The 14,832-nt window shown below is 49.5% G+C and overlaps 1 pseudogene; it reads left to right on the top strand.

The window, feature by feature from the left end:
* The window catches only part of LOC135530290 (epidermal growth factor receptor kinase substrate 8-like), a 32,213-nt pseudogene extending 24,761 nt beyond the window's left edge, over positions 1 to 7,452 (top strand).
* Positions 7,453 to 14,832: the final 7,380 nt, after the last annotated feature.

Raw genomic sequence — 14,832 nt, 5'->3', positions numbered from 1 at the left:
AAGAGCCTAGTAGTTAGTGGTGAGGGTTAGGGTAATGGTTTAAGAGCCTAGTAGTTAGTGGTGAGGATAATGGTTTAAACTCTTCTCCTCCAGGTGATCCAGACCTCTGGAGGGACAGAGCTGGCTAAGAGCCTAGTAGTTAGTGGTGAGGGTCATGGTTTAAGAGTCTAGTCGTTAGTGGTGAGGGTAATGGTTTAAGAGCCTAGTAGTTAGTGGTGGGGGTAATGGTTTAAACTCTTCTCCTCCAGGTGATCCAGACCTCTGGAGGGACAGAGCTGGCTAAGAGCCTAGTAGTTAGTGGTGAGGGTTAGGGTAATGGTTTAAGAGCCTAGTAGTTAGTGGTGAGAGTTATGGTAATGGTTTAAGAGCCTAGTCGTTAGTGGTTAGGGTCATGGTTTAAGAGACTAGTAGTTAGTGGTTAGGGTTTGGGTAAGGGTTTAAGAGCCTAGTAGTTAGTGGTGGGGTTTAGGGTAATGGTTTAAGAGCCTAGTAGTTAGTGGTGGGGGTTAGGGTAATGGTTTAAGAGCCTAGGAGTTAGTGGTGAGGGTTAGGGTAATGGTTTAATAGCCTAGGAGTTAGTGGTGAGGGTTAGGGTAATGGTTTAAGAGCCTAGTAGTTAGTGGTGAGGATAATGGTTTAAACTCTTCTCCTCCAGGTGATCCAGACCTCTGGAGGGACAGAGCTGGCTAAGAGCCTAGTAGTTAGTGGTGAGGGTTAGGGTAATGGTTTAAGAGCCTAGGAGTTAGTGGTGAGGGTTAGGGTAATGGTTTAAGAGCCTAGTAGTTAGCGGTGGGGGTAATGGTTTAAACCCTTCTCCTCCAGGTGATCCAGACCTCTGGAGGGACAGAGCTGGCTAAGAGCCTAGTAGTTAGTGGTGAGGGTCATGGTTTTAGAGCCTAGTAGTTAGTGGTGAGGGTAATGGTTTAAGAGTCTAGTCATTAGTGGTGGGGGTAATGGTTTAAACTCTTCTCCTCCAGGTGATCCAGACCTCTGGAGGGACAGAGCTGGCTAAGAGCCTAGTAGTTAGTGGTGAGGGTTAGGGTAATGGTTTAAGAGCCTAGGAGTTAGTGGTGAGGGTTAGGGTAATGGTTTAAGAGCCTAGTATTTAGTGGTGAGGGTTTAAGAGCCTAGTAGTTAGTGGTGAGGGTAATGGTTTAAACTCTTCTCCTCCAGGTGATCCAGACCTCTGGAGGGACAGAGCTGGCTAAGAGCGTGGTGGTTCCTCTGTTGACCATAGAGGCTATAGACTTCCTGCACTCAGCTGGGACGGCCGAGGAAAGACACCTGTGGGTTGCCCTGGGGGAGGGGTGGACCAAGTGCAGGTAGGAGGCTAGAGGTCACGACGGGGTTAACATGGGGTCATAGGGGTGAATGTTTGGTTAACGTGGGTTTAACGGTAATATCGGTCTCCAACCTCTTTATTAAAGGACCTTCTGTTCACTTACTGATGGAGTAACACCATTATTTTAGTCTACCTGAGATGCTGCTGTATGGAGTGACACCATTATTTTAGTCTAACTGAGATGCTGCTGCATGGAGTGACACCATTATTTTAGTCTAACTGAGATGCTGCTGTATGGAATAACACCATTATTTTAGTCTACCTGAGATGCTGCTGCATGGAGTGACACCATTATTTTAGTCTAACTGAGATGCTGCTGTATGGAGTAACACCATTATTTTAGTCTACCTGAGATGCTGCTGTATGGAGTGACACCATTATTTTAGTCTAACTGAGATGCTGCTGTTTGGAGTGACACCATTATTTTAGTCTACCTAAGATGCTGCTGTTTGGAGTGACACCATTATTTTAGTCTAACTGAGATGCTGCTGTATGGAGTAAAACCATTATTTTAGTCTAACTGAGATGCTGCTGTATGGAGTGACACCATTATTTTAGTCTAACTGAGATGCTGCTGTATGGAGTGACACCATCATTTTAGTCTAACTGAGATGCTGTTGTATGAAATAACACCATTATTTTAGTCTAACTGAGATGCTGCTGTATGGAGTAACACCATTATTTTAGTCTAACTGAGATGCTGCTGTATGGAGTGACACCATTATTTTAGTCTAACTGAGATGCTGCTGTATGGAGTGACACCATTATTTTAGTCTAACTGAGATGCTGCTGTATGGAGTGACACCATCATTTTAGTCTAACTGAGATGCTGCTGTATGGAGTGACACCATTATTTTAGTCTAACTGAGATGCTGCTGTATGGAGTAACACCATTATTTTAGTCTACCTGAGATGCTGCTGTTTGGAGTGACACCATTATTTTAGTCTACCTGAGATGCTGCTGTATGGAGTAACACCATTATTTTAGTCTAACTGAGATGCTGCTGTATGGAGTAACACCATTATTTTAGTCTACCTGAGATGCTGCTGTATGCCCTCCTGCATCCCTGTCTCACCCCACGGCCCTTTGGGAAGAAATGTGTTTTTGCCAGTTTGTGTTCATGGATTTCATAATGTTGTATGTTTTTCCCCCAACACCACATTCCATCAATTTGTAGCAGATCCTCATGCCAAATTGAGCCAAAAGCATTTTGAAGTCAATAATGCCTCTCTCTCTCCTGTCTGTCTCTCTCTCTCTCTCTCTCTCTCTCTTCCTACCTCTTTCTCTCTCTCTCTTTTCCTACCGCTCTCTATTTCCTTTTCTCTCTCTCCCTCTCTCTCTTTCTACCTCTCTCTTCTCTCTCTCTCTCTCTCTTCCTACCTCTTTCTCTCTCTCTTTTCCTATCGCTCTCTATTTCCCTCTCTCTCCCCCTCCCTCCCTCTCTCCCACTTACCCCTTCTCCAGGTTGGAGTGGCCTAAGGACCACTACTTCCCTCCGTGTACGCTGCAGTTCCGTGATGGTTGGGAACCTCCCATGATGCCGTTCGTCCCCCAATCACGAGAGGCAGAGCTGAATCAGCTGACCCAGACCCTCTCCCACTCTGAGATCCTTAGACAGGAGGAGATGGTTCACAGGCTGTCTACTGAGGTACGCACCCTGAACCCTAACCCCTAAACCACTCTGAGATCATTAGACAGGAGGAGATGGTTCACAGGCTGTCTACTGAGGTACGCACCCTGACCCCTAATCCCTAAACCCTGACCCCTAGCCCCTAATCCCTAAACTATGACCCCTAGCTCATAAACTCTGACCCCTAGCCCCTATCAATAATGACAGTCCCTTCATCAATAATGACAGTCCCTTCATCAATAATGACAGTCCCTTCATCAATAATGACAGTCCCTTCATCAGTAATGACAGTCCCTTCATCAGTAATGACAGTCCCTTCATCAGTAATGACAGTCAATTGATGAATAATGACAGTCCCTTCATCAGTAATGACAGTCCCTTCATCAATAATGACAGTCAATTGATGAATAATGACAGTCCCTTCATCAATAATGACAGTCCCTTCATCAATAATGACAGTCCCTTCATCAATAATGACAGGCCCTTCATCAGTAATGACAGGCCCTTCATCAGTAATGACAGTCCGTTTATCAATAATGACAGTCCGTTTATCAATAATGACAGTCCCTTCATCAATAATGACAGTCCCTTCATCAATAATGACAGTCAATTCATGAATAATGACAGTCCCTTCATCAATAATGACAGTCCCTTCATCAATAATGACAGTCCCTTCATCAATCATCAATAATGACAGTCCCTTCATCAATAATGACAGTCCCTTCATCAATAATGACAGTCCCTTCATCAATAATGACAGTCCCTTCATCAATAATGACAGTCCCTTCATCAATAATGACAGTCCCTTCATCAATAATGACAGTCCCTTCATCAATAATGACAGTCCCTTCATCAATAATGACAGCCCTTCATCAATAATGACAGTCCCTTCATCAGTAATGACAGTCCCTTCATCAATAATGACAGTCCCTTCATCAATAATGACAGTCAATTGATGAATAATGACAGTCCCCTTCATCAATAATGACAGTCCCTTCATCAATAATGACAGTCCCAATTAATGAATAATGACAGTCCCTTCATCAATAATGACAGTCCCTTCATCGATAATGACAGTCCCTTCATCAATAATGACAGTCCCTTCATCAATAATGACAGTCAATTGATGAAGTCCCTTCATCAGCCCCTTCATCAATAATGACAGTCCCTTCATCAATAATGACAGTCCCTTCATCAATAATGACAGTCCCTTCATCAATAATGACAGTCCCTTCATCAGTAATGATGTCCCTTCATCAATAATGACAGTCCCTTCATCAATAATGACAGTCCCTTCATCAATTCATCAGTAATGACAGTCTTCATCTTCATCAGTAATGACAGTCCCTTCATCAGTAATGATGATGACTAATGACAGTCCATTGATCAGTCTCTTCATCAGTGATAATAACTGAGGGTTCAGCTGATGTGTTTGTGTTCTGTCTCCCTCAGCATCCAGGTGTACAGGACTTCCAGTCTTCACAAGGGTATGCATTGGACAACAAGGCCTACAAACGCATGCACCTCTCGGACCAGGGCATGGCCGTGCAGGCCTTCAACCAGGCCGTCTCACGACACGTAGACCGGTAACACTGTGGTCACCTGACTGAACCCAACGCCCTGAAGAGCTGGCCATGTTTTACCGTCTATGAAACCAATGTCCCTCTGGGCACACTTCACTTACTCTGAATCTGAACTGTAATACTGTCCCCTCTCAACTGGGAAACATATTCTTTCCTACTGCTGTAGAATCTTCCAATCTCATCTCTCTGTCTGAGAGAGAATAAACATCACATCCCAGGAAGTAGCTAGCTAGCTAGCTAACGGTAGAATAAACATCACATCCCAGGAAGTAGCTAGCAAACTGTAGAATAAACATCACATCCCAGTGAGTAGCTAGCTAGCTAGCTAACGGTAGAATAAACATCACATCCCCGTGAGTAGCTAGCTAGCTAGCTAGCTAACGGTAGAATAAACATCACATCCCAGGAAGTAGCTAGCTAGCTAGCTAACGGTAGAATAAACATCACATCCCAGGAAGTAGCTAGCAAACTGTAGAATAAACATCACATCCCAGTGAGTAGCTAGCTAGCTAGCTAATGGTAGAATAAACATCACATCCCAGTGAGTAGCTAGCTAGCTAGCTAACGGTAGAATAAACATCACATCCCAGGAAGTAGCTAGCTAGCTAGCTAACGGTAGAATAAACATCACATCCCAGGTAGTAGCTAGCTAACAGTAGAATAAACATCTCATCCCAGGAAGTAGCTAGCAAACTGTAGAATAAACATCACATCCCAGTGAGTAGCTAGCTAGCTAGCTAACGATTTAATAAATATCACATCCCAGGAAGTAGCTAGGTAACTGTGAAAATAAACATCACATCCCAGGAAGTAGCTAGCTAACAATTGAATAAACATCACATCCCAGTGAGTAGCTAGCTAGCTAATCGTTGAATAAACATAATGAGCGTCAGGTAGTAGTTAGCTAGCTAACGGTTGAATAAACATAATGAGCGTCAGGTAGTAGCTAGCTAGCCAACGGTTGAATAAACATAATGAGCGTCAGGTAGTAGCTAGCTAGCCAACGGTTGAATAAACATAATGAGCGTCAGGTAGTAGCTAGCTAGCTAATCGTTGAATAAACATAATGAGCGTCAGGTAGTAGCTAGCTAGCCAACGGTTGAATAAACATAATGAGCGTCAGGTAGTAGCTAGCTAGCTAACGGTTGAATAAACATAATGAGCGTCAGGTAGTAGCTAGCTAGCCAACGGTTGAATAAACATAATGAGCGTCAGGTAGTAGCTAGCTAGCCAACGGTTGAATAAACATAATGAGCGCCAGGTAGTAGCTAGCTAGCCAACGGTTGAATAAACATAATGAGCGCCAGGTAGTAGCTAGCTAGCTAATCGTTGAATAAACATAATGAGCGTCAGGTAGTAGCTAGCTAGCCAACGGTTGAATAAACATAATGAGCATCGGGTAGTAGCTAGCTAGCTAACGGTTGAATAAACATAATGAGTGTCAGGTAGTAGCTAGCTGGCTAATCGTTGAATAAACATAATGAGCGTCAGGTAGTAGCTAGCTAGCTAACGGTTGAATAAACATAATGAGCGTCAGGTAGTAGCTAGCTAGCCAACGGTTGAATAAACATAATGAGCGTCAGGTAGTAGCTAGCTAGCCAACGGTTGAATAAACATAATGAGCGTCAGGTAGTAGCTAGCTAGCCAACGGTTGAATAAACATAATGAGCGTCAGGTAGTAGCTAGCTAGCCAACGGTTGAATAAACATAATGAGCGTCAGGTAGTAGCTAGCTAGCTAATCGTTGAATAAACATAATGAGCGTCAGGTAGTAGCTAGCTAGCTAACGGTTGAATAAACATAATGAGCGTCAGGTAGTAGCTAGCTAGCCAACGGTTGAATAAACATAATGAGCGTCAGGTAGTAGCTAGCTAGCCAACGGTTGAATAAACATAATGAGCGTCAGGTAGTAGCTAGCTAATCGTTGAATAAACATAATGAGCGTCAGGTAGTAGCTAGCTAGCTAATCGTTGAATAAACATAATGAGCGTCAGGTAGTAGCTAGCTAGCTAACGGTTGAATAAACATAATGAGCGTCAGGTAGTAGCTAGCTAATCATTGAATAAACATAATGAGCGTCAGGTAGTAGCTAGCTAATCGTTGAATAAACATAATGAGCGTCAGGTAGCTAGCTAAACGTAGCAGCATGAGGGACAGGAAGTAGTTAATTCCTACTGGTGTAGAATCTGCCAATCTCATCTCTTACTCTCCCCTATTGGTTCACACCGGATCCTCTGACATTGTGTCTGTATTCACAGTGTTGTCTCCTTTCCATTGGGATTCTCATCCTCCGTTCTTATCCTCTTAGGGGTTAACAGGCTAACACTGACTCTATAATGTTCTACTGTCTATAAAAACATCACAACTCTGGGTGCTAGGGGTAATCGTGATCAATCACAGCCCCCTCTATCCTCTCCCTATCCCTCTGTTCTCTCTCTAACCTCTGATGTTAAAGTTGGGCCACTTCTCCTCGGCTGGGACAGTCAGTAGCAGTAGCATGTAGGTGTCTGTGGTCCATGTTTGGCTTTATCCCAGTTCAGTCTTGTCCATAAGAGTAGCTTGTACCACCACACCGTGCAGTGTGTCTCCTGCAGTGTCGTACTGTACTGTGGGTTTTTTGGATGTTGAGATGTGCTTGGTCTGTTGTGCGCAATGCATGTTGTGGTTTTGGATGATGATATGATTGGATACGACATGTACATTCATCCTCAGTGTTTCAGTCCCTGTTCTACTGTTAGTCCATCCGTCTAACCCCTGACCTCTTAACCTCTGACGTGAACAGGAACTACGAGGCCCACGGCAGCAGAGGTCAGCCAAAACTGTTTGCCAAATCCAAGTATGACTTTGTGGCCAGAAACAACACAGAGCTGTCATTGATAAAGGACGAGGCTGTGGAGGTAAGAAACAGTTAACCATTTAACACGAAGGCTCACTGCAACATGTACCGTCAGTGTAATAACCCCAGAATAGTAAAGACTGTTGTTTCAGACCTGCATCACGGCAGTTATGAACCTCTTTGTTTCACCAATGTTGTCGATCACGAGAACACTCATTTTACGGCAAGAACCACTAGATGGCTGTGGAGAGCACAGACGCATGTTGTGCTCAATGTTTGACGCCAGGGGAGAACGATTGCCCCCTCTCAATGAAGCCCACAAAGTTCATGGCCGACCGCGGTACAGTAGGCATTGTTTGCAGAAAACGGGATACCGCAGTATAGTGAATGGGAAAATGGCTTCGTGGTTAATCTCTGTGTAAATAAAATAAAACATTGAACACAATCATGTTACCAGTAAATACCTCTATTACACCAGATGTTCTTAAGCCGATTAGTTTAAAATCACACACGGAAGAAGTTCAGATGTATGTTCTTGATCATTTAGTTGCTAATGGCAGCCTGCAGTACCCCTGTCAATGAGAGGAGGCAGCACTGAGTTAGCCTGCAGTACCCCTGTCAATGAGAGGAGGCAGCACTGAGTTAGCCTGCAGTTCCCCTGTCAATGAGAGGAGGCACTGAGTTAGCCTGCAGTACCCCTGTCAATGAGAGGAGGCAGCACTGAGTTAGCCTGCAGTTCCCCTGTCAATGAGAGGAGGCACTGAGTTAGCCTGCAGTTCCCCTGTCAATGAGAGGAGGCAGCACTGAGTTAGCCTGCAGTACCCCTGTCAATGAGAGGAGGCAGCACTGAGTTAGCCTGCAGTACCCCTGTCAATGAGAGGAGGCAGCACTGAGTTAGCCTGCAGTTCCCCTGTCAATGAGAGGAGGCACTGAGTTAGCCTGCAGTTCCCCTGTCAATGAGAGGAGGCAGCACTGAGTTAGCCTGCAGTTCCCCTGTCAATGAGAGGAGGCAGCACTGAGTTAGCCTGCAGTACCCCTGTCAATGAGAGGAGGCAGCACTGAGTTAGCCTGCAGTTCCCCTGTCAATGAGAGGGGGCAGCACTGAGTTAGCCTGCAGTTCCCCTGTCAATGAGAGGAGGCAGCACTGAGTTAGCCTGCAGTACCCCTGTCAATGAGAGGAGGCAGCACTGAGTTAGCCTGCAGTTCCCCTGTCAATGAGAGGAGGCAGCACTGAGTTAGCCTGCAGTTCCCCTGTCAATGAGAGAGGAGGCACTGAGTTAGCCTGCAGTTCCCCTGTCAATGAGAGGAGGCAGCACTGAGTTAGCCTGCAGTACCCCTGTCAATGAGAGGAGGCAGCACTGAGTTAGCCTGCAGTTCCCCTGGTCAATGAGAGGGGGCAGCACTGAGTTAGCCTGCAGTTCCCCTGTCAATGAGAGGAGGCACTGAGTTAGCCTGCAGTTCCCCTGTCAATGAGAGGAGGCAGCACTGAGTTAGCCTGCAGTTCCCCTGTCAATGAGAGGAGGCAGCACTGAGTTAGCCTGCAGTTCCCCTGTCAATGAGAGGGGCAGCACTGAGTTAGCCTGCAGTTCCCCTGTCAATGAGAGGAGGCAGCACTGAGTTAGCCTGCAGTTCCCCTGTCAATGAGAGGAGGCAGCACTGAGTTAGCCTGCAGTTCCCTGGTCAATGAGAGGGGGCAGCACTGAGTTAGCCTGCAGTTCCCCTGTCAATGAGAGGGGGCAGCACTGAGTTAGCCTGCAGTTCCCCTGTCAATGAGAGGAGGCAGCACTGAGTTAGCCTGCAGTTCCCCTGTCAATGAGAGGAGGCAGCACTGAGTTAGCCTGCAGTTCCCCTGTCAATGAGAGGAGGCAGCACTGAGTTAGCCTGCAGTTCCCTGGTCAATGAGAGGGGGCAGCACTGAGTTAGCCTGCAGTTCCCCTGTCAATGAGAGGGGGCAGCACTGAGTTAGCCTGCAGTTCCCCTGTCAATGAGAGGGGGCAGCACTGAGTTAGCCTGCAGTTCCCCGTCAATGAGAGGAGGCACTGAGTTAGCCTGCAGTTCCCCTGTCAATGAGAGGGGGCAGCACTGAGTCAGCCTGCAGTACCCCTGTCAATGAGAGGAGGCAGCACTGAGTTAGCCTGCAGTTCCCCTGTCAATGAGAGGAGGCAGCACTGAGTTAGCCTGCAGTTCCCCTGTCAATGAGAGGAGGCACTGAGTTAGCCTGCAGTTCCCTGGTCAATGAGAGGGGGCACTGAGTTAGCCTGCAGTACCCCTGTCAATGAGAGGGGGCAGCACTGAGTCAGCCTGCAGTTCCCCTGTCAATGAGAGGAGGCACTGAGTTAGCCTGCAGTACCCCTGTCAATGAGAGGAGGCAGCACTGAGTTAGCCTGCAGTTCCCCTGTCAATGAGAGGAGGCAGCACTGAGTTAGCCTGCAGTTCCCCTGTCAATGAGAGGAGGCAGCACTGAGTTAGCCTGCAGTTCCCCTGTCAATGAGAGGAGGCAGCACTGAGTTAGCCTGCAGTTCCCCTGGTCAATGAGAGGAGGCAGCACTGAGTCAGCCTGCAGTTCCCCTGTCAATGAGAGGAGGCAGCACTGAGTTAGCCTGCAGTACCCCTGTCAATGAGAGGAGGCAGCACTGAGTTAGCCTGCAGTTCCCCTGTCAATGAGAGGAGGCACTGAGTTAGCCTGCAGTTCCCCTGTCAATGAGAGGAGGCAGCACTGAGTTAGCCTGCAGTTCCCCTGTCAATGAGAGGAGGCAGCACTGAGTTAGCCTGCAGTACCCCTGTCAATGAGAGGAGGCAGCACTGAGTTAGCCTGCAGTTCCCTGGTCAATGAGAGGGGGCAGCACTGAGTTAGCCTGCAGTACCCCTGTCAATGAGAGGAGGCACTGAGTTAGCCTGCAGTTCCCCTGTCAATGAGAGGAGGCAGCACTGAGTTAGCCTGCAGTTCCCCTGTCAATGAGAGGAGGCAGCACTGAGTTAGCCTGCAGTTCCCCTGTCAATGAGAGGAGGCACTGAGTTAGCCTGCAGTTCCCCTGTCAATGAGAGGAGGCAGCACTGAGTTAGCCTGCAGTACCCCTGTCAATGAGAGGAGGCAGCACTGAGTTAGCCTGCAGTTCCCCTGGTCAATGAGAGGGGGCAGCACTGAGTTAGCCTGCAGTTCCCCTGTCAATGAGAGGAGGCAGCACTGAGTTAGCCTGCAGTTCCCCTGTCAATGAGAGGAGGCAGCACTGAGTTAGCCTGCAGTTCCCCTGTCAATGAGAGGAGGCACTGAGTTAGCCTGCAGTTCCCCTGTCAATGAGAGGAGGCAGCACTGAGTTAGCCTGCAGTTCCCCTGTCAATGAGAGGAGGCAGCACTGAGTTAGCCTGCAGTTCCCCTGGTCAATGAGAGGGGCAGCACTGAGTTAGCCTGCAGTTCCCCTGTCAATGAGAGGGGGCAGCACTGAGTTAGCCTGCAGTTCCCCTGTCAATGAGAGGGGGCAGCACTGAGTTAGCCTGCAGTTCCCCGTCAATGAGAGGAGGCACTGAGTTAGCCTGCAGTTCCCCTGTCAATGAGAGGGGGCAGCACTGAGTCAGCCTGCAGTACCCCTGTCAATGAGAGGAGGCAGCACTGAGTTAGCCTGCAGTTCCCCTGTCAATGAGAGGAGGCAGCACTGAGTTAGCCTGCAGTTCCCCTGTCAATGAGAGGAGGCACTGAGTTAGCCTGCAGTTCCCTGGTCAATGAGAGGGGGCACTGAGTTAGCCTGCAGTACCCCTGTCAATGAGAGGGGGCAGCACTGAGTCAGCCTGCAGTTCCCCTGTCAATGAGAGGAGGCACTGAGTTAGCCTGCAGTACCCCTGTCAATGAGAGGAGGCACTGAGTTAGCCTGCAGTTCCCCTGTCAATGAGAGGAGGCAGCACTGAGTTAGCCTGCAGTTCCCCTGTCAATGAGAGGAGGCAGCACTGAGTTAGCCTGCAGTTCCCCTGTCAATGAGAGGAGGCAGCACTGAGTCAGCCTGCAGTTCCCCTGTCAATGAGAGGAGGCAGCACTGAGTTAGCCTGCAGTTCCCCTGTCAATGAGAGGAGGCAGCACTGAGTTAGCCTGCAGTTCCCCTGTCAATGAGAGGAGGCAGCACTGAGTTAGCCTGCAGTTCCCCTGTCAATGAGAGGAGGCAGCACTGAGTCAGCCTGCAGTTCCCCTGTCAATGAGAGGAGGCAGCACTGAGTTAGCCTGCAGTTCCCCTGTCAATGAGAGGAGGCAGCACTGAGTCAGCCTGCAGTTCCCCTGTCAATGAGAGGAGGCAGCACTGAGTTAGCCTGCAGTTCCCCTGTCAATGAGAGGAGGCAGCACTGAGTTAGCCTGCAGTTCCCCTGTCAATGAGAGGAGGCAGCACTGAGTTAGCCTGCAGTACCCTGGTCAATGAGAGGAGGCAGCACTGAGTTAGCCTGCAGTACCCTGGTCAATGAGAGGAGGCAGCACTGAGTTAGCCTGCAGTACCCCTGTCAATGAGAGGAGGCACTGAGTTAGCCTGCAGTTCCCCTGTCAATGAGAGGAGGCAGCACTGAGTTAGCCTGCAGTTCCCCTGTCAATGAGAGGAGGCAGCACTGAGTTAGCCTGCAGTTCCCCTGGTCAATGAGAGGAGGCAGCACTGAGTTAGCCTGCAGTACCCCTGTCAATGAGAGGAGGCACTGAGTTAGCCTGCAGTTACCCTGGTCAATGAGAGGAGGTAGCACTGAGTTAGCCTGCAGTTCCCCTGTCAATGAGAGGAGGCAGCACTGAGTTAGCCTGCAGTTCCCCTGTCAATGAGAGGGGGCAGCACTGAGTTAGCCTGCAGTTCCCCTGTCAATGAGAGGAGGCAGCACTGAGTTAGCCTGCAGTTCCCCTGTCAATGAGAGGAGGCAGCACTGAGTTAGCCTGCAGTTCCCCTGTCAATGAGAGGAGGCACTGAGTTAGCCTGCAGTTCCCCTGTCAATGAGAGGAGGCAGCACTGAGTTAGCCTGCAGTTCCCCTGTCAATGAGAGGAGGCAGCACTGAGTTAGCCTGCAGTTCCCCTGTCAATGAGAGGAGGCAGCACTGAGTTAGCCTGCAGTTCCCCTGTCAATGAGAGGAGGCAGCACTGAGTTAGCCTGCAGTTCCCCTGTCAATGAGAGGAGGCAGCACTGAGTTAGCCTGCAGTTCCCCTGTCAATGAGAGGAGGCAGCACTGAGTTAGCCTGCAGTTCCCCTGTCAATGAGAGGAGGCAGCACTGAGTTAGCCTGCAGTTCCCCTGTCAATGAGAGGAGGCAGCACTGAGTCAGCCTGCAGTTCCCCTGTCAATGAGAGGAGGCAGCACTGAGTTAGCCTGCAGTTCCCCTGTCAATGAGAGGAGGCAGCACTGAGTTAGCCTGCAGTTCCCCTGTCAATGAGAGGAGGCAGCACTGAGTTAGCCTGCAGTACCCCTGTCAATGAGAGGAGGCACTGAGTTAGCCTGCAGTTCCCCTGTCAATGAGAGGAGGCAGCACTGAGTTAGCCTGCAGTTCCCCTGTCAATGAGAGGAGGCAGCACTGAGTTAGCCTGCAGTTCCCCTGTCAATGAGAGGAGGCAGCACTGAGTTAGCCTGCAGTTCCCCTGTCAATGAGGAGGAGGCACTGAGTTAGCCTGCAGTTCCCCTGTCAATGAGAGGAGGCACTGAGTTAGCCTGCAGTTCCCCTGTCAATGAGAGGAGGCAGCACTGAGTTAGCCTGCAGTTCCCCTGTCAATGAGAGGGGGCAGCACTGAGTTAGCCTGCAGTTCCCCTGTCAATGAGAGGAGGCACTGAGTTAGCCTGCAGTTCCCCTGTCAATGAGAGGAGGCACTGAGTTAGCCTGCAGTACCCCTGTCAATGAGAGGAGGCAGCACTGAGTTAGCCTGCAGTTCCCCTGTCAATGAGAGGAGGCAGCACTGAGTTAGCCTGCAGTTCCCCTGTCAATGAGAGGAGGCAGCACTGAGTTAGCCTGCAGTTCCCCTGTCAATGAGAGGAGGCACTGAGTTAGCCTGCAGTTCCCCTGTCAATGAGAGGAGGCAGCACTGAGTTAGCCTGCAGTTCCCCTGTCAATGAGAGGAGGCAGCACTGAGTTAGCCTGCAGTTACCCCTGTCAATGAGAGGAGGCAGCACTGAGTTAGCCTGCAGTTCCCCTGTCAATGAGAGGAGCACTGAGTTAGCCTGCAGTTCCCCTGTCAATGAGAGGAGGCACTGAGTTAGCCTGCAGTTCCCCTGTCAATGAGAGGAGGCAGCACTGAGTTAGCCTGCAGTTCCCCTGTCAATGAGAGGGGGCAGCACTGAGTCAGCCTGCAGTTCCCCTGTCAATGAGAGGAGGCACTGAGTTAGCCTGCAGTTCCCCTGTCAATGAGAGGAGGCACTGAGTTAGCCTGCAGTACCCCTGTCAATGAGAGGAGGCAGCACTGAGTTAGCCTGCAGTTCCCCTGTCAATGAGAGGAGGCAGCACTGAGTTAGCCTGCAGTTCCCCTGTCAATGAGAGGAGGCAGCACTGAGTTAGCCTGCAGTTCCCCTGTCAATGAGAGGAGGCACTGAGTTAGCCTGCAGTTCCCCTGTCAATGAGAGGAGGCAGCACTGAGTTAGCCTGCAGTACCCCTGTCAATGAGAGGAGGCAGCACTGAGTTAGCCTGCAGTACCCCTGTCAATGAGAGGAGGCACTGAGTTAGCCTGCAGTACCCCTGTCAATGAGAGGAGGCACTGAGTTAGCCTGCAGTACCCCTGTCAATGAGAGGAGGCACTGAGTTAGCCTGCAGTACCCCTGTCAATGAGAGGAGGCAGCACTGAGTTAGCCTGCAGTTCCCCTGTCAATGAGAGGAGGCAGCACTGAGTTAGCCTGCAGTTCCCCTGTCAATGAGAGGAGGCAGCACTGAGTTAGCCTGCAGTTCCCCTGTCAATGAGAGGGGCAGCACTGAGTCAGCCTGCAGTTCCCCTGTCAATGAGAGGTGGCAGCACTGAGTTAGCCTGCAGTTCCCCTGTCAATGAGAGGAGGCACTGAGTTAGCCTGCAGTTCCCCGTCAATGAGAGGAGGCACTGAGTTAGCCTGCAGTTCCCCTGTCAATGAGAGGAGGGCACTGAGTTAGCCTGCAGTTCCCCTGTCAATGAGAGGGGGCACTGAGTTAGCCTGCAGTTCCCCTGTCAATGAGAGGGGCAGCACTGAGTTAGCCTGCAGTTCCCCTGTCAATGAGAGGAGGCAGCACTGAGTTAGCCTGCAGTTCCCCTGTCAATGAGAGGAGGCAGCACTGAGTTAGCCTGCAGTTCCCCTGTCAATGAGAGGAGGCACTGAGTTAGCCTGCAGTTCCCCTGTCAATGAGAGGAGGCAGCACTGAGTTAGCCTGCAGTTCCCCTGTCAATGAGAGGAGGCAGGCACTGAGTTAGCCTGCAGTACCCCTGTCAATGAGAGGAGGCAGCACTGAGTTAGCCTGCAGTTCCCCTGTCAATGAGAGGAGGCA

Source organism: Oncorhynchus masou, unplaced genomic scaffold, assembly GCF_036934945.1.
Source record: "Oncorhynchus masou masou isolate Uvic2021 unplaced genomic scaffold, UVic_Omas_1.1 unplaced_scaffold_1318, whole genome shotgun sequence".
Lineage (NCBI taxonomy): Eukaryota > Metazoa > Chordata > Actinopteri > Salmoniformes > Salmonidae > Oncorhynchus > Oncorhynchus masou.
Note: the sequence above shows the minus strand (reverse complement) of the source record. Positions and strands in the feature narration are given on the sequence as shown.